This window comes from Nanorana parkeri, unplaced genomic scaffold (assembly GCF_000935625.1).
Source record: "Nanorana parkeri isolate BGI_ZX_2015 unplaced genomic scaffold, ASM93562v1 scaffold1334, whole genome shotgun sequence".
Taxonomy (NCBI): domain Eukaryota; kingdom Metazoa; phylum Chordata; class Amphibia; order Anura; family Dicroglossidae; genus Nanorana; species Nanorana parkeri.
Genome location: NW_017307602.1, coordinates 231,866 through 256,898, shown reverse-complemented (window position 1 = coordinate 256,898; position 25,033 = coordinate 231,866). Strand labels below are relative to the sequence as shown.

The window sequence follows — 25,033 nt, the reverse complement described above, 5'->3', positions numbered from 1 at the left end:
GCACAGATACTTATATTTTAGACAGAGACTGATTTTCATCATTTAAATTATAGATTGATCACAATTTATTTGTTATTATCACCTAGGGGTCATGTTTGGCCGTTGATTGCTTGCGAATCAAGTATAGACTCATAAGGTTATATGCACTAAATTATGTATCTATTTATTTAGTTTAAGAGATATTGATGCATAGTTTACATATTTTGCACGTTTTAAAATGTTGCACTAATTTATAGAGCAATCAAATCTAATTATAATCCTATAATTGTTACGTTTGTTATATGTACTATAATACATTAATTATTAACCCTATATTTATTATATTTATACTATTTACTCTTAACACTAACTTTAACCCCGTACTTCCGAGTTCCCTGTCCACCCTGTCATGTAGTCCTTCCGCCTATTTTTTCTTTTCTTATGCTCCAGGACTATCTTTATACACTGAACCATTAGCGCTGTATATTTAGTTAAACAATCAATTTGACCTAGTTGTCTATAGTGCAGCAGCTTCCAATTTACTTTAAATTTACATAGTAGAATACCCAGTAAGATTTAAACTAATACACTCATGTAATTATTTACAAGCGACCCTGTAATTACAGGATCATTGTAAGTAATAGTAACATTCTACAATATATTCTTTTATATGTACAAAATTATGTAATATAAGATTACCTCCAAAACCACCCTGCTCTGGGTAATGTTGGCCTTGCTTGGGTAAACTGCTTATTTTCATAGGTATTAGGCATAAAGTTGGCAATTTTCATACAAATGGAGAGCTACGCACTCTGAGGGACATGAACCAATACAAAAAATAAAAATACCATACAGCGGGGAGAGGGTCTTCCTTTTCATTCAACTTCGAGGGTGATATTGGAAAACACCAGTTCCCTCAATTACAGGCCTTTAGGCTGTATGTGGTGTTACGAAACAGTAGGGTTCTTATGGACTGTGTCAGTGACACCATATTCTGGCATCAGACTGGTAATTTATTTTTTTAACGTTTACATTATTGCTTTGCCTAAATATATAAGCAGCACCCCAAATAGTATTCATTACAACTTTAAAAAAATTTACATAGGTTTGTCTGCGACACCTGTTTTATTATCCAGCAGAATGTAATGTGGCTCTGGCATTGTAGAGGAAATATAAAAATAGGCTGCCTGCTTTTCCGCAGCACAGGGGGGAGGGCCGGCAGCAGCAAATAGAGGGGTGGATTCTAAGGCCAAGGGAAAGGGCAGGCAGCAGCAAAAATTATGTGTACAATCCTAAGGCAAGGTGTGGAGAGGCTCTCTGAGCTGGGGTTTTTTTACCCCACCGATGATGATTGCCGTAGAAGTTATTAATAAGACTGACAAACCATTTATCTTTCAAATCCTCCCAGAACAACCACTTGCCTGCTAATGTACCCTTTCACTCCTCTTTCTCCCCTCCAGGTGTGCTTATAAGCCATTCTGCTGCCCAGAAGACCATACACCAGCCACCATTACTTTGCACAGAAAGCCATCCCTGCTCACCAGCTTGTTAAATTTCATGTGGCAGAAGGAGGCAGAGGAAGAATGAGGAGGAGGGTTGGTGTGCTGGCAGTGAGGAGGAGGAGGGTTGGCAATGCTTTTTTGGGGAAGTTTCAAGGGGGATGTTTTAATCCTTCCTGAGACAAAGGGAAAAGCTCAGAGGAGCCAAAATGCTCCGCTCAGAAGAAGGAAACTCTTTTCCACATTTCCTGATAGTAGATGGATTCACAGTTTCACAAGGAGACATCTGGCAGGTTATAAACAGGAAATTAAAACGAGAGTGCTATATTTTACAGAAAAAAATCCAGACTTGTACAGACTTGATGTGCACTGTAAGTAGCTTTAGTAGGTCACACTTTAAGAGGGACTGTTCAGGAAGATTTTATCTTGAAATACAAATTAGAGTGTTTTGTTTCACATACAACCAAAAATATTGTATGGACTCTCTGAACGATATGTAAGTTCCTATACTTGGCTGCAGTTTAAATTTGAGAGACTAGGCAGGTTTAAAATTAGGAATTCAGGGGAATTTCTGGTTCCAGTGGTTGATTCGAGAAGCAGCTCTTCACAGCGGCTGAGATCAGCCTCACCTTTACCTGCTATCCTATGTTTGCGGCACTCGCTCTCCTTGAACTATCACATGCCATTACTTCTTTGCAACCTTTAGAGATGGAGAAATTTGTCTCTAAAACTCCACTGCCTAAGCGGTCAGCTGGAAAAGCTAACGATCATTCTCAAGATGGCACTTTCCAGTGATAAAGAAATTGCCTTTTGGGGGTTGGCTGTATTTAGGGTAAGGTTAAAATGATGCCAGATTTCAAAGGTGTTTTGGATAGTAGGAAAGAAAATACATTCTCTAATCACCCTTTTTAGTACTGCCATAAGGAAAATGTCAGTCACATGGTTACCCAAATGTGAAAGTATTTCACTTCACTCCTATACTCTAATACAGGGGTACAGGTATTCTTAAAACCTGGGACCACACAGGGACTCACATACACACATGCACGCACTACACACACACTTAAACATAAAGGTTGAACTCCATGGGCCTGTGTCTTTATTCAACCTCAAATACTATGTAACTATGTAACTCCTGGTGGTCAAATGGAGTGGCATGGAAGTTAAGAAAGGTGCATACTGCCCCGGTAATATAGTGAAAGGATTAATTGTGCCCATTATTTGGTTGGTAACCACTTAAAGCACTTACTGATTAAATTATTTAGGTCAACAACAGCAATCTTCAGCTTCCCTTTGGAGATCACAGCAATCTCCAGAGGGTGGTGCAGCTGCAATTTGTGGACATCGGACTATAATGAACACCCTCTCGGTATGGGGAACTTGCCAGGAGGTTTACTTACAGAAAGGAGGATTTTCTTTTATCTGTTTGGAATTCAGCTTTAAATACTACATTGTCATGGCAAGAAAAGTGTATGCAATACATGTCTGCTTATGATATATGGGTCAGTAGTTGTCTTTGGTTGTTCTACAACAACTTTCTCAACCTTTTTAATCCTGAAGGAACCCTTGAAATATTTTTCTGGGGTGGGTAACCCCTCAACAAATAATTGCATTTACAATTCACGGTATATTAGCATAATCACTAAATTGTAGATCGTTTTATATATAATGTCGGAACTATTTGGGGCTAAAAGGAATCAATTTCAAAGGCATATACATATTATTTTACAATTTGTATATGGGCATCATGGAAGCCATTTTGTCTGCCTGTAGGTCAATGCGAGTTCATTCTTCTTGGACAGAGACTTTCACAAAGAAGAAGTTAGGAATGTTAGTATAAACATTCTCATGTCATAAATTGTGGGGGTCTCAGACAGGTACCATAAAGATCCTTCATGCCTCTATTGAGGACAATGTACAGAGACTGGAATGTCTAAAGATTTTTTTTCTTCTCTCAATGAATAGAAGATGGGGCTTATTTAAAAGTTGCTTATGAAACCTTACTATTCATTGCAGTGATAATATTAGCAATAATGTGATTATATTATTATATTATCTGCAGCATCTATATGCCTATTTTATTGACTAATTTCAAGTAAAATTTTATACCTGTACTTTTTATAATATCCAAACTATATTCATTATATATTGTTTGAGTGTACCCATTGAAATATATTAGTATGTATTATTAATATGGGGGTTTTATATTTTTAAGTATATGGGATTAGTTTGAAATAGAATTGTCTTTTATGAGTGAAATTAGATTTTCTTAAAGTTGTATATCTCTAAGCAGACTACAAGTCTGACGGGTGTTATCAGTTATTGTCATTCTTCTCCATATTTATGGATTTGTCCAGAACTTAGGTCAGAGGCTATCTTTATATAGAACAATAGTGCCCCCTGGTGGTGATTGTGAGGGAGAGGTATACAGTAAAATGATATATCTGATGTCATTAGTCACGCCAATAATCACGTGGAAGACCAAACCAAGCCCACATTCCAGGGGGGGATAAAATTAGTAGCAGGAGCCAGCAGAGGGGGAGATGGATTCTAGCAAAGACAAGGAGTAAGGAAATACATTCTAAGGGTATAGGTCGGAAGCTGAGGACGGCTGTCCAAGGGAACTGAACTAAAGAGAACCTGACCATCCTTTGTTTCTGTTCAAATCAAGTTTATTAATTTCATAACACAGAACAAACAAAAAAACACCCACCATCATACATTTAGCGGCCTTAAAAGTCGTAAAAAGAGAAAGAGAAAAAAAAACCATCATAGTAATTAGGATACACCCATATCCATACTTCTACCTAAAAGGTATATATTGCGCTTTATCGCCATTCACATATGCTATTATTGGCCCATCCATACTAACACATTAATATATAACATTGGGACATACAGAGGAGGGGGAACACAACACGACACCCAAGAGGGAGAGGGGGGAGAGGGAAGGCATATGGAGAGCTCAGCTCAGCCTACTTAGTAACATACTAGAACCTTTCTACAATCTTTCTTAATATAAAAAGAGAGGGGAAAAAGAAGAAAAGGAAAAAAAACAAAAACCCAACCCACAGGGTTATTAATCATCCAAAGTGGTCACTAATATTGCAAAATTTTCAGAGTCCTGGAAGCAATTCCACACTTCCCATAGTTGCCTATACTTTGATCAGAATCTATAGCAACTAATTTCTCCATATGTGCGATTTCACTCAGACTATTCAGCCACTCCATATTAGTAGGGGCGCGGGCCGACTTCCAATGTCTCGCAATAGTCTGTCTTGTCGCAAAAAGGAAAAACCGTAAGATCGACTTTTTAGCTTTTTGATATTGAATCCGGAAACAAAGACAATAAAGTTAAGGTAGGTGTATTCCCAGTTGTCGTGGAATGTGCTTTATCATACAAAGCTAAGACCCTTGTCCAAAAGGCCTTTATCAGGGGGCAGGACCACCATATGTGTATATATGTACCTTCCGCCATTTGGCATCTCCAACATGTCTGCGAAACTGAAGGAAACATATGGTGAAGCCGTAGTGGAGTATAGTACCATCTAGAGAGCAGTTTGAAATTACGTTCCTGCACTTTACATGACATTGCCATTTTATGTGTAATAACAAAGATCTTATCCCAGTTTGCTGGGGTCAGAGCGGACTCTACATCCCTAGTCCATGCCTGAGTGTAAGACGGTAGTGCTGTACAGTGATTAAAAAGGAAACATCTGATACAAACAAGAAATACTGTGCATCGGTGGCGTGAGCGTAGTGCATAATAACTCAAAAGGTGTAAGATTCCGGGTGTCAGGATTAGAGTGCATTGAACCAAAATAACTAAATAGTTGAGTGTATGAGAACCATGCCCTACCGTCCAGCGAAACAATTAGACAAGATATCTGCCCTAGGAATTAATGAATCACCCTGTAAAACGTGTCTTAATTGAGGCCAGAACTGTCTGTCCCAACCCAGAAAGGACGGGGCATGCAGTCCCGGCGGAAACTGTGGATTGTCCAATAAAGGCGTCAATGGACCAGGTATAGAAGAGAGTCGTAAAGAAGTGCGTGCATGGTGCCAACACCAGAGCGTGGAATAAACAAGAAGCGGCCATCCCGTGTTACTACCCATCTCCGATAAAGAGACCCATAATGCTGCTTTGGGATGTAGAGGTGACAATAGAAACTCCAAGGATACCCATTGTTTATATGCTGCATTATGAAACCAGTCTAATACACTCGTCAACACGGCAGCCTTATAGTGAAAACAGATATCAGGAAGACCAGCACCCCCTCTTGACTTAGGCCTCTTCAAGAGATGATAGTTAAAGGAGAACTATGGGGTCAGTGTTTTTCCCCATAGTTCTCCTTAGGGTAACGGGAGGACACAAACTAGCGTCCTCCCGTTACCCTAAGCTCAGTATACCGCGAGCTACAGCTCGCGGTATACTGAGACGCCGCAGCTGGAGCGGATCCTGACTTAGATGACGGCATCCACCCAGCTGCGTGAGTGACAGCTGGCTCTGCCTATCTAGAGGCAGAGCCAGCTGTAACCGCCCCCTCCCCCGTCCATTCCGCCAGTCATCGCTGGCAGAGTCTCATTGTCACAGGTCGGCTAGAACTATGAGGTGAGTGAAAAACACTCACCTCATAGTTCTCCTTTAAGTCTGGGCTTATTGTAGTACCATACGAAGGACCTAAACCTTTGTTTCAGCTCTAAAAAAAAGCAGCGTGGCAGGCGTATACCATCCTTTGTTTCTGAACTGTGACCGCTGACTTCTTTCAGACAACTAATTTTAAATTTCTGGTAAAGTATAAATTTCTATATTTCTGTAGGCAATTGATTAGCCACATATATATATAGATAGATATATATATATTCGGATAGACCATTTAGTTCTTGTAGGATCTAGATTGATTTGAGATAATTTTTAACTGCAGTACAAATTATGTCTTTCAATCTTGGGAGATAAATATATACATTTGTTATATACATTTGTATAATCTCCAGGAAACTGATTTCAATTTCTAGTCAATGGTCTAGTCTGATATATATTGAATTAAATTAGTGGAAATTTTTTTCTTTACTTTTTTCTTTACTTGGCTTATAGCCAACCCTGTGCATGATGGGACAAATCTTGCCCATGCACTGTTAAAAGTTTGAGTTTGTGAATATCTGTTGCTGGGAGAAGTCACATGTCAATTCTGAACCTTTTGTTTCCTTATTTTGTGATCTACTGTTAAGATACCCATTACATTTAAAAAGTTATTTTATTTGGTTACATTTATATTTTGAATTAATATCCTGTGGTTACATTTTACACATTACTACCTGTGTTATCAAATTGATTGTAATTATTTGATCCATATTCTTTGTTTGTCACCAATTATATTTTTATTATTATTCTGCACTGATTTTTAATACATAAATATATATATTTTGTATACAATGGTATTCATCTTGTCTTCAAGTTTGCGCAAATAAAAGAACTCGTGTAAATTTCGATTTATGGAAATAAGTTGGGAATCTCCTTAATTACAGATCCTTATTTGTTTTCATAAATAGAAAACTGTTAATCAGAGCAGTATAAACATTCTGACAAGGTTAATTTGAGTTCATGGTTTCTGGACAAAAACTCTAACATCAGCGATTCTCAGAGCCTTACCACATACATTCCCAGGTTGTAAATTGTGGGGGTACCAGACAACAATGACGAGATAAGGACTAACCATGGCACCAGACTGTGTTATACTGAGATTGATGGAGTTGGCATGCCTTAACAAAGGACAAAAGAAACATTCTCCATTATATTTTTTTTCCTTTTCTCATAATAGGAAAAAGAGCTCACAATAGAGGTTACCTTGTATACAGTATTATTATTTGATAGGAATGGTATTAGCAATAATTCAATTGTATTAGTATTGTATGAAGCATCTAAATATTTGCTTAATTGAGTAATTTTATATTTTTTATATCTATTTTATATCTATACAATATTCACCCTATATACCTTATATATTATTTGGTAGTACTTATTGACACATATTAGTATATGTTATGGTTTTTTTTTTTAAGTACAAATAATTACGTTAGGTACATTGTTATTTTTTTGTAATCAGTGGAAAAAAATTTGAGTAACCACTGTCTTAATTCTCAATGCATGTGGAAGAAAATTGAATTGTTTTTCTTGCTCAGACTTTCTCAAGCTATACATCTCTGAAAGAGACAGTAAGTGTGACAAGTTCTGCCAAAGAACAGGCCGCCCTGTTAAATTTTTTGGTTTCGTTCAAAGCTTAGGTCTAAGGTAATCTCATGGAATAATATTGGAATTATAAGGAAAAATCCAAAATTATTCCTATTCTAACATTGCCCTCTTCAGGTAATTTTGTATACGAGTTCAGGAAATGGGGTATTTTTTTAAAGAAAAGTCATAATTAGGTTGAGATAAGCTTTCTCCTCCCACATTTTCGGTTGATAAAAGTTAGGAGAAAGTTAATAGTAGGGAGTAGTAGGGAGACTGAAAAAAAGAAAGAATATACAGGAGGACGTACACAGACACAGAGGAGAGATCTAAACCTGATCGACGGGCTGCCAGAGGGAACTGAACCAAACAGGATCTGAACATCTGTTGTCCCTACACTGACACAAAGCTGACATCTCTAAGACAATTTTGGTAAAGTATAGATTTCTATTTATCTGTAGGCAATTGTCTAGCTATATATATCTACCTAAACCATTTAGTCATTGTTAGCATCAGGATTGAATTGGAGTAAAATGTTATCTGCAGTAAAAATTGTCTCCCTTTCAATCTTGGGAGAAATATTTTTGAAATCTCCTCCAAGCTGATTTCAGTTTTTAGTCAATGGTTTGGCTGTGATATATACATAAAAATAAAATAACTTAGTGGAAGTTTATCTTTTCCTCAAATAGATTCTTGGATGATAGTCAGTCCTGTGCATAGTGTTATGAGTTATGAGCATGCACAGTAGAACTTTGAGCTTTTGAACATCTGTTTGGCTGGGAGAAGTCATGTGTTGAATCTGCACAGTATTTTGTCACATCCTACTGAGCTACTGAGAAGTCACTAATTGTATTTCAAGATACATAGTTTTGTTTCATATTTGAAATAATATCCTGTGGTTTTAGTTTTATTATTATCTTGCTGATCAATATTATTGCAATTTCGATCCATATTCTTTATTGTCACTAGTTATATTTTGATTATTATTTTGCACTGATTTTAGTTAATAAATAGGGCTGCGGAAATTAACGATTAATTCCTCGATTAATCGTTAATTTTTTTGATCGATCAAAATTATTTTGATCGATCAAAGTTCTTTTGATCCGTACTCACCTCTCCGCCGGCTTCCGGGTCTTCCGGGATGTCCGTGACGTCACCGGACTCCTCCCCCCTCCCTCGAGTGGCTCCATAGGCTAAGGAAGGGAAGGGGGGAGGAGTCCGGTGACGTCCTTCTATAGTGCAGTGCATGCTGTGCTGGTCCTCCTGCTGTCACGGATCTCTCCACCATTGAAGAAGCCGCTCTCAGTCTCCAGCTCAAACCCTCCTGCATCATGGGTTTCCGTCTCACTCTGCTGACATTCAGAAACCGCAAGTAGCCTGGGTCGTCTGACCCTACTTTCAGTCCTGTTAAAAACGTTATGTTGATCGTTATAACTAGAGGTGGGCATTGCTTAGGGAACAGCACCACCTACTGGGGACTCCTAATAGAGCAGCTTTTGTCCTAATGAGGTTTAATGTGGATTCTGGACTATGCTATAAATGCCTGGAGATAACCATTGATGATTATTTCCAATGCTGTGTAATTACTACTAATTTATAACTCCAATACTGATATTACTCACGATCTGTGTGGTGACTTCTGAACTGTGAGGTTACTACCTAGTGTTACTACCAAGTTTAACCAACTACATTGGCCTATACACATACAGCACAGCAATGAAGTAATAAAATGAACTAGGATCACACTAATCCAGCACGTTATTATTCTGAGTTGCCCCACTCAAGCGGCGGCCATATTGAGTGGGGCACGTGAGATTAATAACGTGCTGGATTAGTGTGATCCTAGTTCATTTTATTATTGCTGTGCTGTATGTGTATAGGCTAATGTAGTTGGATCTGTATGTGTGTTATAATTAATCGAAATTAATCGATTAAAAAAATTTCGATTAATCGAACAGGAAATTTTTATTCATTACCAGCCCTATTAATAAATATTTTTGCACATTATTGTTTTTATTTAGTCTTCAAGTTAGTGCAAATAAAGAACTCGAGTTTTTAGTTGATTTGCTAAAATAAGTTGTGAATCTCCTTAATTACAGATCCTTGCCTGTTTTCATGAATTAAAAACTGTTTGTTTTATCAGAGTAAACATTCTCACAATAAGAATAAATATTATGGCATACCTATCATATCTGACACCAAGGGCAGATCATTTTTACACTCTTCTGCTTTGTACAATGACATATTTATAGTAATAATCTTGAGAATTAAATTAATAATTGTGGTGTTCCTTAATATTACTCCCTTGCATTGGTGGTCAGTGTAGGTAGGAGATCAATTCACCATTGCTCACTGTTTAAGGAACCCCTTTCAACCTATGCAGCAACCCTAGGGTTCCACAGAACCCTGGTTGAGAAAATATGCTCTACAAAAATGTATCAATTGCCCATCACCATTCTAAAACAAATACACAATTTTCCAACTAAGCATAAATATTCATAATTATGTTAGATTACCTGTGCGGATCAGGGTACCTAACTAGCTTAATTTGTGCAGGTATGCAACATAGGCTCTTATTCTTTCTTCTAGTTATCTTGCATTATACATGTTTACCCTGAGAGCTGTCATAATGGGCTTGTGAAAGGCAAACATGACAAGTCTCTGTAGACAGTTAGTACATTATTAGAGACTCTGTATTCGTGCTTGCCATTAAAAGGTGTCTTCCTGTGTTCCTTTGTTTCACTGTATTATTTTAGTGAAGCAAAGAAAAGAATATATATTTCTTGTGCAAAAATATTACACCTGAACTGTAGTGAGCATCAATATGTCATAAATGCAGCTGAACTCGCATTTTTTTTTCTTGAAGATGTTAGCCCCATGTTAATTCTTTAACTTTTTATTAGCTTCATTTTCTGGTAATAAATTGGCTTCTGCCACACTGTCATGTTGAAGAGTGGTAAGAGGTACTGGTTAGTGGAAAGGGCTCTGCAAAATACACTGAGCATAGTCCACCCAGTCAGTAATACCCATTACAAGCTATCCTAATGTAATATTAGCTCCTAAAATAGAAATGGCAGTGTGCCCGTAGCAGACCTGTTCTAAAACACAGAGCACACAGTAACTGCAGACATTCCCCTGATGTCATTCATGGGCTATTAAACTGCAAACTGGAAACTGCAACTGATTTATAAAAAAAAAGGCCTTGTAATTTACAGGCAATACATACATTTCGCAAAATAATCAGAAATAGAAATATAACTTTAAAGTGAACTAGTCAGGAAAGCACATTTGAAGCTAAACATCCACTTAATACCCAAATGCAAACTCCAAACTTTCCCTCCAGCCACTTCCCCTTCCCTCTCTTGAATGCCACACAGCATGTGTTTTTTACTATTTTTTTATACTTACCTTTTTTAAAGTTTTCAGGCTAATTACCTAATGCTGCAGGGTCATCTTCTTTGGGGAGAATGTGTCCCTTTGGGGAGAATTCTGTTCACTTCTTGTCGAATACCCACAACAAGAAGTGCAAGGGAAATCCCTGGTGGTCATTAGGGTCACCAGAACTAGTGTCCCCATTGGAAGATGTCCCATCTATTTCTATTACAGCATGATAACAACCCAAAATTCCCGATCTATTGAGCCAATGTGTGACAGTTTAATTGTCACAGGTCGGTTTGAACTATGTGGATGAGTGATTTTCACTTACCTCATAGTTCTCCTTTAAATAAATTGTGTAAGAAGGTGCCCCTTCTTTTGGAAAAAAAAACTGTTTCCCAATGTTAAGCTATGAAAATTTGCACATAAATGATCTTTCTTCATAAATTTAGACCAAAATGTATTCTGCTACATTTCTTTGGGAAAAAAAGTGTTTTTTTGCCTCAGAATTTTAGAAAATGATTTAATTTTTTTTACACAAAGTTGACAATTTATATGATATTTCTAACACACAGCTTAGACATCCTTAGAATAACACCTCAAAATACATTCTACTAATCCTCCTGAGTATGCGGATACCACACATGTCAAACTTTTTTTGCAGCCCAGCCACATAGAGGGGCCCAAAATTCAAGGAACACCTTGAGGCTTTCAAGGGGCATACATTACGCATTTGATTCCCTGACTACCTATTGCGTTTTTAGAGGCCCTAACGTGCCAGTTCAGTAGAAACACCCACAAAATGATCCCATTTTGGAAAGCAAGTCCCCCAAGGTATTTAATAAGAGGCATGGTGAGTTTTTTGACAACTTCATTTTCCTGCCACAAGTTTTTAGAAAATGAAGAAAGGAAAAAAAATAAAAAATTCTACACAAAGTTGTGAATTAACACGATATAGCTAACGCACAGCATAGAAATCCTTAGAATTACACCCCAAAACAAATTCTGCTACTCCTCCTGAGTATGGGGATACCACACATGTCAGACTTTTTTGCGGCCTAGCCACATAGAGGGGCCCAAAATTCCAAGGAGCACCATGATAACCTACAGGAAGCTGAACCAAGGGTAAACAAAACAGTACCTGTGGTTCCAGAAGTGCAGTTGTCAGCAGAGGATGGCTGGGACAGGTGTTTTGGCAGGGAACATTGTCAGTGGGACATGCAGATGGATCACTACAAGCAGCAGACAGATCAGTTCAGGCGGCAAGCAGAGACCTGGTCAGTATGCAGGCAAAGGATCAGTCCAGGCAGCAGGCAGAAACGTGGTCAATAAACAGTCCTAGGTCAGTTTGGGCGGCAGGCAGATTGCTAAAAGTTCGTCATTCCTCATACTGGCTGACTCCCCCCTTTTCAGCTTCTTGTGGACTAAATTTTTGGGAAAGCCAATGTGATTTGGTCGCATTGTACCACAGGCTGTGTTTTTTTGGAGGAAGAGATGCTTGAACAGTGGCACACTTACATTCAAATTGTCCACATAGAGATGGTATCCCTGATGAAGTAAGGGTGATAGTAGGTCCCACACAATTTTTCCACTGCTTCCAATGTAAGATGGGCATTCAGCGGGCTCCAGCTGGCTATCTCCCTTCATAAACACGAAAATCGTATGTGTAGCCAGTTCTTCTTTCACAAAGTTTGTAAAACTTCACCCCATACCTGGCACGTTTACTGGGGAGATACTGTTTTATGGCAAGCCTGCCTGTAAAATGTATAAGGGATTCATCTGCGCAGATATTTTGCTGGGGGGTATATATTTGTGAAAATTTTGTGGTGAAAAAATTGATAAGTGGCCTAATTTTGTGGAGCTTGTCATATCTGGGGTCACTTCCGGGAGGGCAAGTTGAATTATCACCGAAATTGAGAAACCTCAATATCATTGTATATCTGGTCCTGGACATGGTAGCAGGGTATAGGGACATGTGGTGGATTGGCTGGGTGGACCAATATGACTGAAGTACATTTTTTTGGGTGAGTCCCATGTTCAGCGTTAGACCGAGAAAAGTTTTGAATTCAGGAACAGTGAGAGGTCTCCACTCAAATGGTCTGGCATAGCTGGAATTGGGATTGGTTGCAGTAAATTGTTGGTAGTAAAGATTTGTTTGGTCCACAATTAAACTGAAAAGTTCTTCAGTAAAAAACAAATAAAAAAATTGGATAGCTGTAAGATTCTCAGTCTCAACCTGAACTCCTGGATGGGCAGTAAATGGGGGGAGGACAGGCGTTGAAGAAGTAGAGGGTAGCCACAATGGATTTGCAAGTCCCTCTGGCACACTAGTACGTGCTCTCTGGGGCCTAACTCTGGGTGGCTGATGATGGATTACTGCACTACTGCTGCTTGCAATTTGATGAGGATGCACTGCAGTGCTAGTGCTTGCCTGCTGCATTTCAGATGGATGTGTGATGACTGGCACAGCACGCCTGGCTCTTTTAGATGGGACAACTTCATCTTCAGAATCAGAGGTTGATAATGAACCACTACTTTCCACAGGTTCATACTCTGATCCTGAATCTGATTGTGAGGGTTCTCCGTCACTCTCATCACTTACACTAAGAATTTGAAACGCCTCCTCACTAGTGTAGGTTTGTTTTGACATTTTTGGTGGTGGCTTTACTTTTCTTGTACTTGTACTTACAAAGCTGCATGTCACTGGTACTTCTGCTCGCTGGTGATCAGGACACTGATTATGGCTTCAACAGTACTTACTGACACTGTACTGGCACTACTGAATTGGCAATCAGGATACTGGTTGTGGTTGAAAAAGTAACAGCTGACACCGTGCTGGTGCTGCTTCTAATCAGGATACTGGATGTGGCTGTAACAGTACCCGCTGGAATCCGTACCGGTAAAGCTGTCAATTAGTACACTGGTGGGGGCTGGAATGGTACCTACTGAAACCGCACTTGTACTGACTCGGGCTGGCACTGGTACTGTGTGGTACTTATATTGGCAGTGCCTGCAAATCAAGATGCTAACTGATGGATGACACTATAGCAATCGCAGATAGATTTGGGCTGGCACAACTCTGATTGGGGCTGGCACTGCTGACAATCAGGACTCTAATGCACTGATAGGACTCTGATGGACTGACAGACGGGCACTGACCACAATTAGGACTTTGACGGACTGGCAGGGCGGGCGCTGACTGCAATCAGGACTCTGACAGATGGGCACTGACCGCAATCAGGACTGACGGATTGACAGATGGGCACTGACCGCAATCAGGACCTTGACAGATTGACAGATGTTCACTGACCACAATCAGGACTTTGACGGACTGACAGGGCAGGCACTGACCGCAATCAGGGCTTTGACAGAAATGTACTGACTGAAATCAGGACGCTGATGGACTGAACGACGGGCACTAACGGACTGACAGAAGGGTACTGACCACAATCAGGATGCTGGCAGGGCTGGTGCTACTGGCAATCAGTAGGCTGGCACTGTAGTAAAATGTGTGCTGGAAGATGTGCTGTTTAAAACAGTATTCTTTCACTGTCAAAAAAGTCTCCTCTTCTCTCACAGCTGAACAGTGTGTGAGAGAAGAGGAGAAATCGCTAGAAACAGCAACATTGTTTACAGTTAGTGATCTGCTGTGATTGGTCACAGCGATCACACTGAACAGAGCCAATTTACTTTGCCCTGCAACAATGTTGTTTAAAGTACACTGTCCAATGGACAGTGTGTTTAAACTTGTTCGCTCGTGACTGCGCCAGGGGGCGCGCGCGAGCAAAAGAAAAAAAAAAGCCGTCTCGTAACGGCAACCCGCAGATACCTGTCACCGTCCGGCCATTCCATTACAACGGGCAGACGGCAACAGGTTAAAGGATCTGCTACTGATGGCTTGGTACCAGATGCCACTGAATATCTTTAGAGGTCTAGTGGAGTCTATGCCTTGACAGGTCAGTATTCTGGTGGCAAAAGGGGGACCTACTCAATATTAGTTTGGTGGTCATAATGTTATGGATGATCGGTGTATAATAATACATTTTCCACAAAGTCCAAGATGAAATTCCTACAAGATCCTAAAGTCAAACTTAGGCACAGTGTATTCCTATAACTGTGTAGCATGAATGTTCTCTCTTGTACATAAACCTTTAACAAAATCAAAAAATCCAGTCTTATCCCAAAGACTCAAATCCTGATCTGATTCTTAAGGAAGGAAAGTGTATAGGTGGTGCAATGTCAGAAAATCAGGAAGTAGATTGAGTTAAACAGAAACTCCAGGAAACAAATCAGAAATAGCCAATACAATTGCTAATAAAAGGAGTAATGGCCCATCACCTTCTTAATATTGTTTTCTGGGCTGGATTCAAATGATTAGAACATGGATTCTCAAACTGTTTAATCCTAGGACCCAAATAAAAAAAACATTTCCATACTGGGAATGAACTCTTCACATCACAATCTTGTCTGCATAATTCCTTTGACTATCCCCTCCCCAGGCCGCACTCACCTCTAGGCCCTCATATGTGTCTGTGCTGTCAAAAGGGGTCGTGGTAGCATGAACAGGATGTGATTGTCTACGTTTCAGATGGCAGGAATTTGAAGCATATTATAAGATAAATTTAGTGTGCTTAACACTTAACAGATTTTGAACTTGGACAAACTAGGATATGTTTAATACACAGTCATGAAGTCATGTACCCATCACAAACACATCCATGAGCTAATCTGGATTCTATCCCATAGTTTAAGAAACATTGGTTTGGACAAATATATCTGTGCTTTGTAAGTTTCCTCTCTACAAATCCAAGTTGCACTGCTTTCAGAAACTGAAGGAATGAATAAACTGATCTTCATGAATTATATATCTTTACAATGGACAGTCCATGGTATGTATAATTTCACTCTTTGGCTCTCACTGATGATAAAAGGAGATGCTTGGCAGATATTTGTTTTCTGCCTTCCAAGTACCCCCCAAATGCCAGGTTGGAAAAGGCTTGCTGAGATGAATGGATCAGTACAGATTTAGCAGATTGTTGCTCCAATCTGAACAGGGCTTGCAGCTTTCAAGTTGCAGTAGACCAGTGATTCTTACCAGCGGCGTGCCACAGCCTCCCTACTGCCGAGCAGTGGCTTCCTCTCTGCTCTGACAGAAAGTGCTGTTACAGTCCCTGCTACATCGACACACATGACCAAACAACTACTGTATGTACTGGAAGCAGAGAAAATGTTTTTACCTTAATGCTGCAATTCACTTCCCTGACAATCCTTGCCAGTCAAACTTTTCCCATCCATAAGAAAAGTAAAAAAAAAAAAAGACCACTCACAGTCTGCATAACAGAATCAAGAGCTAAATCCAGACGCTGGATCTAATTGGCTTTCTGTTAAAGTAATTCCCCTTTACTACAAGCAGTATTGTTTCTGCATGGTTACAAGTTGGACACAGGCTGGAGAGGCACCCACCTCTGGCACTGCATTGCCTGGCCATCTCCTGCCCTGCTGGCCTGGCACCAACTAACCCAATTCTTCAGTTCTGCCCTTTTTTATTGTTTGCATATCAATCTTTAGACTTTGTGTCTGTTTTTCAACACCAAATTAAAAAGATTGAAGGAGTCAAACTTTGGTATCCTTGTCTTGGGTGCGGGAGCTCCTTCTTTTGGCACTTTGTGATGGTAATACCAGAAACTGAGGATTGGGAAAGGTTGCTATAAAATTCCAAATATAGGGGAAGAGGGGGAAGTCAACCTTCACTCCCAGATAGGAATAGCTGGGAGGGCAATGTAGTCGTGATGGGTGACTTCAATTACCCGGACATCAATTGGGCCAATGGAACCTCGGGTTCGGTGAAGGCGGGCTGATTTCTGAATTGGGATGCAACAAAGACTTAAAATGCTCAATGCAAATAAAGCTGTGGGTCCGGATAACCTGCACCCCAAGGTACTTAAGGAACTAAGCCAGGTTATAACTAGACGATTATTCCTCATTTTTAAGGACTCCTTAATGACTGGTAGGGTCCCTAGTGATTGGCGGAGGGCTACGGTAGTCTCAATATTCAAAAAGGGGCAAGGTGCCAACCTGGGAACTATAGGCCGGTCAGTCTAACATCGGTAGTTTGTAAACTGCTAGAGGGAATACTTAAGGATTATCAGGTAGAATTTGTTCAGGAAAATGGGATAGTTAATGACAGCATGGGTTCAGGAAAGACCATTCTTGCCTAACTAACTTGCTAACTTTTTATGAGGGGGTGAGTAGAGACATCGATGGAGGGAGGCCGGTAGATGTGATATATCTGGATTTCTCAAAGGCTTTTGATACGGTACCACACAAACGCTTGCTACACAAGCTGAGAGCTATGGGCATAGATGAAGTGGTGTGTACGTGGATAGGGAACTGGCTACAGGAACGTGTTCAGAGGGTATCTATAAATGGCACCTTTTCAGACTGGGCAGTGTAATCACCGGTGTGCCTCAGGGTTCTGTGCTGGGTCCCATATTGTGCAACTTATTTATTAATGACATCGGAGAGGGTGTTAACAGTGATATTTCTGTGTTTGCGGATGATACCAAAATTGGGAGGGTAATAGACACGGACTTAGACATTATAACATTACAGGAGGAACTGGATAGACTAGGGGAGTGGGCATTAATATGGCAGATGAGGTTTAATGTCGATAAATGCAACGTAATGCACTTTGGAAATAAAAATAAACAAATGGGTTATACAATTATGGGTATGCCACTAGGGAAGTCAGAAATGGAGAAAGATTTGGGGGTCATTGTAGACCACAAACTGAAGTGCCAGGCTGCTGTAAACAAAGCTAGTAGGGTTTTTTCCTGTATTAAGAAGGGGATGTATTGCAGAGACAAGTCTATAATTTTGCCACTTTATAGATCATTGGTTCGACCTCATCTGGAGTATGCTGTCCAGTTTTGGTCACCAGTACTAAGAAAAGATGTCCTTGAGCTGGAAAGAGTCCAGCGGAGGACAACCAAACTAATTAGGGGTATGGAGGACCATAGCTATGAGACGAGGCTACTAAATTTAAACATGTTCACATTGGAGGTGAGGAGATAAAGGGGGGATATGATTTCCATGTACAAGATGTTCAATGGTGGCAGCAACATTAGCGACAAACTATTTAAAATTAACTCCATTACAAAAACTAGAGGTCACCACCTAAAATTGGTGGAAAAAAAATTCCAGCACAAGGGGCGAAGGGGGTTCTTCACAGTTAGAGCGGTTAGGGTCTGGAACTCACTCCCACAGGCAGTGATTTCAGCTAAGAATGTGGAATTGTTAAATAAACTTTTGGACGATTTCCTAAGGTACCGTAATATACAGGGGTACAAGTACTCCTAAGAATGAGATCCTATAGGTTGGACTTGATGGACTAATGTCTTTATTCAACCTCAAATACTATGTAACTATGTTGATGATAGCTGGTGTTTGATTAAAGTCGGAGATATACAGTATGGCCCTCTAAACTGCTAATTGTTATTATAGCTCTGTGCAGTATAGTCATGATAAATGTACTGAATATACTGAATTTCACGTGATATGACAATTGCTGACCATCAGATGCCCATAAACCAAGATCCCTATTCAAAAAATAGTGCCAGTAGTAAATGCAGGTACCCACACCAGGTAACTAGAGTTCACTTTACATAATTTAGACCAGTATTTGATAAATTCTGATTGTTTGCAATGGGTACTTCGCTTTGATCCTTGCACTAGTTATTGAAAAAGTTCAGATAGGAATGCTTGTCCCCAGGTACCCGGGACCCCCCAGTGCTGCAAGGTAGAAGTGCTAGCCACTGAGCCACTGTGCTGCACTTTGAATAACTAGGCCTCATTCCCACCAATGCACATTTCCACTTGTAGTGCATGTCATAATGCACTATAAATGCATCATTTTGAGCGCAATGGAGCCAGTTCTGCTTATGCATATGGTCTGCGGTATACTAAAAGGCTGCATTATTTATTGTAACTTGCCAGTAATATAGTGCTTTGTATCAGGCATCCTTAAAAGATGCCAGTCAATGGATCAGGATCATAAGAACCATAACAAGCCAGTTATTCAGTTTTAAATGTTGCAGGGTGGCCATAGATACATGGCCCAATATACAGAGGAAACTTTTTATGAGAAATATTGTTTACCCACAGTTGAATAAACATATTAGAGGTTACCTCCTTCTCTTTATAAAAACACTGTACCAAAAGCCTTGTGATTTTTTTATGTTGATGGAACTCCTTTGTGGTCTCTAATAGAAATATGTTTACAGAAAGGAATATGTTACACATTCTAATTTGAATACAAAAGAGTGCAAGGCATTTAGAGCTCTTGGGCATTTATTTGCATATTGCAATAAACACCTGAATTTGAACAATAACACAAAACGGTCTAAGTAGACTTACAGAAATATTTATCTACTTGAAAATAGTCATCTTTTCCTAAACCAATGGTAAAAGGATATGAGCAAAGTGTATGTTCCTTCTAAAATGTGATTTTTTTCATATGGCATAGATATTCAACATATAGTTTAATTTAAAAACAGCCATTTTGAGTCATGGCCCAACTTACTAACCACTGCTAGCATATAAACAAAAAACATAATGTTACTGATTGCTATTGATGTTATGTATTCCAAATAAAAATAGAAAAAGGTTTCTTTAATAGAGGTTTAAAAAATAAACACTATTTTACAAATAGAAAATGAAGGCTGACAAATGCTAATCTGAGCATTTAATAATAACTAAAATATATTTTGTATGGAGACCAACATATAACAAAGAGCCTAATGTGTAACACTTTGTGGGATTTATGGTCTTAGACCACAGCAAAAATTATATTCTTTTCATTTTAATTCTCCAACTGCTATTCTCCAGGGCAGTTTGGATCTTACTGGCTGCAGTGATTTGCCTCAAACCATATTTGCCTCAAACAGTTTTATAGATCAGGCCTAAAATGTCAAGATTTTCAAAATGCTGTGCTGGACACAGTTCATTAGAATCCTGAAAAGCATTTATACAATTTTCTAAAATACTGTGAGTACCACATGCTGTAAGTATACATTTATATAATCCATTGAAACAGTCCCCTAACATGACAGACAAAGCACATTTCCTAAGGGATATATATATATATATATATAATTCAGTTTCTGGGACTCTGTGCATCTCAAATCAACTTCTCAGAAACAGATGCCCCATGATAGACTTATTTTTCTGGTCATAATCTGGTTACTGGACAAGAACATAGGGTCAGTTGCACGTTAAGAGTTTGCTGTTCCCTCATCATGTGACCGTTATCATCCCTGTGTCAAATCACCAGGGCGAAATGGATTCAGCCCAAAACCAGCTTACTGAGAAACAATCATTCAGTACTTCTACCAATAAACACAGCTACCGCAGTTGCCTTCAATTCTGGGATCCACGATAACTGCAGACATTTTAATAACACCTAATGCCACATATTTATTTTAAAATCTGACACCAAGAAAAAGATACCCTTCCTAAATAGGATATAAATACTTGTACCACAGCATTACCAATACATTTATAAAGCTTCTTTCTTGCTTACAAAAAAACTGTAAGAGATCTTGATGTAAAAAATTTTTTTAAAAATAAGTTATGAAGCATTACCTACTGGGTTAAGCCCACAAATTGTGTGTAATATACATACTGTTCATAAAGGCTAAGATAACAAATCACATATTAAACCTTTAATATACAGAATAATCTACACAGATCATGCTAATTTACAAATATCAAAACAAGCAAAAGCTAAGCATCAATCTATGTATTTTAATCTTAATTTGTTTATCCTAAAATCAGCCATTTTAAATTACCCAATTATTCCAGCATAGCTCCTATCCCAGTCTCCGTTCTCCATGATCCCAATTATGTTATTAGTAAATTATAAGAAAAAACATGCAAGCTGAACAATCACGTTGTAGGTTTTGCTTTAATTTTGGTTTCAATCGGTTCAATAACCGTATTATACTCACCATGTCCTCCTCTTGTTAAGAATGGGGTCCTGTTAATGGCGATGGGGACTGTCCCATGCTTGTTATGGAAATGGTGCACATGGTGAGTAGTACTGAGGCTGGATGATACCCGTGCTGTGTCTGAGACCCTGGCCAGCATCAGAAGGCCAAAGGGCAAAAGGGTCCGAACCCAGTGGCCAAAACTGGCCATGACCCCCAGGGGGCTGCCAGATGCACCACTGGGGGCCATTTTTTTAAAGACCATTCAGTGAAGCTTTAGAGAATTGAACATCATGGACAACGAAAGAGAGAAATGGAGGAGGAAAGGAGGATTGTGGCATAGAGAAAAAAAACAGATTCACCACACAAATATTCCTTTTCATATGTTCCTGTCTTCAGCGATGTCCTGTCAGCTTTCCTCACCTTTAGCCAAAAATACATACTATCCAAGCATTATGTGTATTTTTACCAAAAATGGAAAAGAAAACCAGAGAATATAAAAACATAATAAAAATCATCAACAGCAGTGGAAAGAGAGAGAGAGATCTGCCTGTGTGTGCTGCAGAGAGAAAGAGGAAGGAGGGAGGGAGGGAGGGAGGAAAGAAGGGGGAGGGGTGAGAAAGAGAAAGAGGGAGAGATACAGGGGAAGAGAGAAGCACAGATTGTAAGGACTGAGAGGATGTTCTTTAAAGGTGAACACAGGCATGTTACATTAAAAAATGAATGCTTGGTGCCCTAAAAAAGTCAGGCAGGTAAACCTAGAGAATTGTCTGTGAGAAGCAAGGAAGTCACAAGGCGGACAAGAGATGCTACTAACCCAAACAGAGTGGGAGATGTACAAGAGAAAGCACAGAGGTAAAGTAAATAGAAGCAGACTGATAGGCAGATATTCACAGAGAAAATAGGAAGAGGAGATGATGTAGGAATGGAGGAGGGAGGGAGAACAGGTGGAGGATGCAGCTAGGAGCAAGAGGAAGATGATGAGAGAGCTTCACAGTGAAATGAAGGTATGGAGGCAGGGAAAACAAGTAATCTACAAGAAGCTAAGAATAAAACACTGTGATAGAGGAGACTGGGAGATGACTGGAGAATATCTGATGCTAAAAAGGAAATCAGGAGCATGGGAATAATTCAGACAATCCTGTATGGAAAGTGGTTGCTAAATCAGAATACAAATAAAGAATTTGGATTGTTGTTACATTTCAAATCATGTGGCAGAATTAGGCAACACAGCACAGATTGTTAGTTTTTTTATTTAAGCATAATTAGCTGGGGGACCCTGAGTAAAATACAAGGTGCAATAATAGATGTACAGTCAGAAGCTCAAGCGTCAAGAATTGAAGGGGACAGGAAATGAGGTATAGAGATACCTCTGAGACTGATAATGAGGGAGAGTGATACATGTATTATCTGATTCCAACACTGCACATTTTCACTTGGGAGATACTGAATAATGCAGTGAGATTTTTTTTAAGGACAGAGAGGAGGTTAACACCTGTGATCCTTCACACCAATACCCTCCTCCATTAAGCAACAAGAAAAAGCTTCCTCCCACGCACCCCTCATACTGATCCACCCTTTCACAAATATAGAAAAAAGGTCGAAGATTGAGAGGTGGACGCTAGGAGAAAAACAATGCTGGACAAAGCTAAGCAGCAAATTGCAACATCAAATTTCTGGACTGAATTACACACATACAGGGATAAAAAAAAGCTAAAATCTAATTATAATGCATTAAGAGTGGAAGAGATGAAGCAGAATAATGATATTAAACAGAAGTCTAAAAAAATACAAATACTGACATACAGATAATGTCAGAATGCAAGAGTTTAAAGAAAAATTATGGTGGCAAAAAAACAACTTAAAGCAGAGTTAAAATGAAAAGGCGTGGGAGCAGTAAAGAACAGAGTTAGCAAAATAAAGGGAAGGAGGCACTTTGTAGGGTTCAGGGTGGGAAGGCATTAGAAACTGACAGGCTAAACAAAAATATGTTAAACTATATAATAAATAAAGATTTATTAGGTATGGTTGCATTTTGAATAAATCTTTTTGTTGGTGACAAAGTTGCTTGGGTGTCAGTGACAGTGCAGTAAGGTTAGATCAATACTTTTTTTTGCACCATAAGTTTGAAACTTGCATTTCAAGTGTAAAGGATTTGGCTTGTTGTATTACATATTTACATAGTAAGGGTGGAAAAGGAAACATTCAACATTCATCGAGCTGACCCCCCCCACCCAAAAAAAAAAATAATGACCTTTTCTCTCTAGAACCCCAAACCTTCAGTTTAGTCATGGCAAGGAAAACACCCTTAACAGATCCAGCAGAACATAATTTTTTGCAATAATTTCTAGAAACTGTCCCATAAAAATTTCCTTTAACACATTTATATGCTTGTGTCTTTTTGTTGTACGAGCAGATACATTGTACGATTTTAAGATGTGAAAAATCTCTCATTAATATCACTTTTCAAAGCTGTGCAGCACTTTCTCTTTGTATAAGGAGCTGGGTCTCTACCTCCTCCTTAAATTACAACTAAAGGCTCCTCTATGATGCATAGAGTTCTGTGAATAGAGGAAGAATTCACAGAATGCGATGCATTTCGGGATAATTGTAATAGGAGCCCTATCCATGGCAGAGAGGGCAGGGGGCGAGCCAGTGGTGCAACTTTCAGACTAGCTGCTCACAAATACCACTCTTTGCAGACTTGTATTTGTTGTTCTATACCCCCCCTACCCTTCCCCCACAAAAAAAAAGAAAAAGCTTTAGCCCTTGCTTATTCTCTCCAATAACACATTCCCTTTACTGTTAGGCCTTTATTGTTAGGCCGGGTTTCCCACCGAGGCGTATCGAATATGCGCGTTTGTCGCACGTTTTTACAGCGATTCGCGGTAAAAAAAAACGTGCGACAAACGCGCGTTTCTGAGGGCTACCTGGCTGTATCCCAATGGATACGCGCGGCAAATACACCCCAAAGAAGCTCATGTACTTCTCTGGGCATAGGGCGTTTTGCAGCGCGTTCCTACGCGCTGTAAAACGCCCATGTGGGAACCATGCCCATAGGCAATCATTGGTTTTCACATGTTGAGCGTTTTACAGAGCGTAGGAACGCGCTGTAAAACGCCCAGGTGTGAACCAGGCCTAAGTCTGCAGCTCTCCATTAAAAACATGGATGTTTTCATCTCTTTTCTGGGAACATTCTCATCCACCAGGGCAGCACCACAGTTGTTCTGGGAAAACTCTAGTTTTGGTACACCTCTGCTGCACATGACACTGTTGCTAATGAGAATAACACACTTTCCTCAGTTGTGACCCCTATTACATTGAAATCCGCATTTTGCTTAAATTACTTTGCTTAAATCAAAGGCTTTTACATCATCAGTACATTTTGCATTTTTATTTTTAACTTTAACCAAATTTACAGGGCAATGTATAGAGACAAGTCTTTCTCAAAATATACAGCTGGCCTCTCAACTGAGGTTGTGCTGCCACCAGAGTTATATGAAATATGACAACTCATAGTCAGTCATAGTCAATATTCACATTAACGTGAAATGAGAATTTATATAGTTTATTTTCCTTAAGCCATTTACTCATTGATATTGTATGGCAAATGCACGTGCTGCCATCTTGTGGGCATTGTAGTTATTGCACTGTTTTCTGTGTTCCTTCCCATCTGTGATGTATTTCCCTTTTCTTGTTTAGTGTTGAGTGTCATGGCTGACAGTAACATGACCACATGTTAATCTGCATTGCATGCTTGGAAACATTACTATCTCTGACCTTCAAGTACCATCCATTCATTCATCTGCTGTATCCTGTTGTCTGCTGAAACCTGATGCATAAAATAAAAGCACTTTGTGGATGAAAAGGCATTTGGTGAGTTCAGCTATCTGATAAGGATTGTCTGCAGTGATTATATCTGCTTATACAGGCCAGGCATAGAGGTCTCAGCAAGGGATAAATCACTA

The 25,033-nt window shown here is 39.3% G+C and overlaps 1 protein-coding gene across 1 annotated transcript in view; it reads right to left on the bottom strand.

Annotated features, from left to right (window-relative positions):
• LOC108797772 (neurexin-2-like) overlaps positions 1–25,033 on the bottom strand; it is a 242,801-nt gene that overhangs the window by 27,601 nt on the left and 190,167 nt on the right. The window lies entirely within an intron of this gene.